This window comes from Penaeus monodon, chromosome 27 (genome assembly GCF_015228065.2).
Source record: "Penaeus monodon isolate SGIC_2016 chromosome 27, NSTDA_Pmon_1, whole genome shotgun sequence".
In the NCBI taxonomy this organism is placed as follows: domain Eukaryota; kingdom Metazoa; phylum Arthropoda; class Malacostraca; order Decapoda; family Penaeidae; genus Penaeus; species Penaeus monodon.
This window is the reverse complement of record NC_051412.1, coordinates 4,772,247-4,772,530: the sequence shown is the minus strand read 5'-3', so window position 1 is coordinate 4,772,530 and position 284 is coordinate 4,772,247.

Below are 284 nucleotides of genomic sequence, written 5' to 3'. Positions count from 1 at the left end.
TCTCAGACATAATTTCTCTTGCACTATCAGTGTTCACACCAGTGATGATGTTGTATATTATCTCATTTCTTCTTATATCCGTTGCTTTCGAAGGACTTCAGTAATGAAAGTCTTGGAGATGCCATTAAAACATCATCTCCAGTTGTCAGGGTGGAAAGGATGACGGTTGAGGCCAAGGTCAGTCAATTTGCCCGCTGGCGTTGGAGTTGCTGACAACAGCACTTCTCATATGCTTGGTATCGGTTTCTTAAAATGTTTGTCGTTATCCTACCGACTTTTTAACG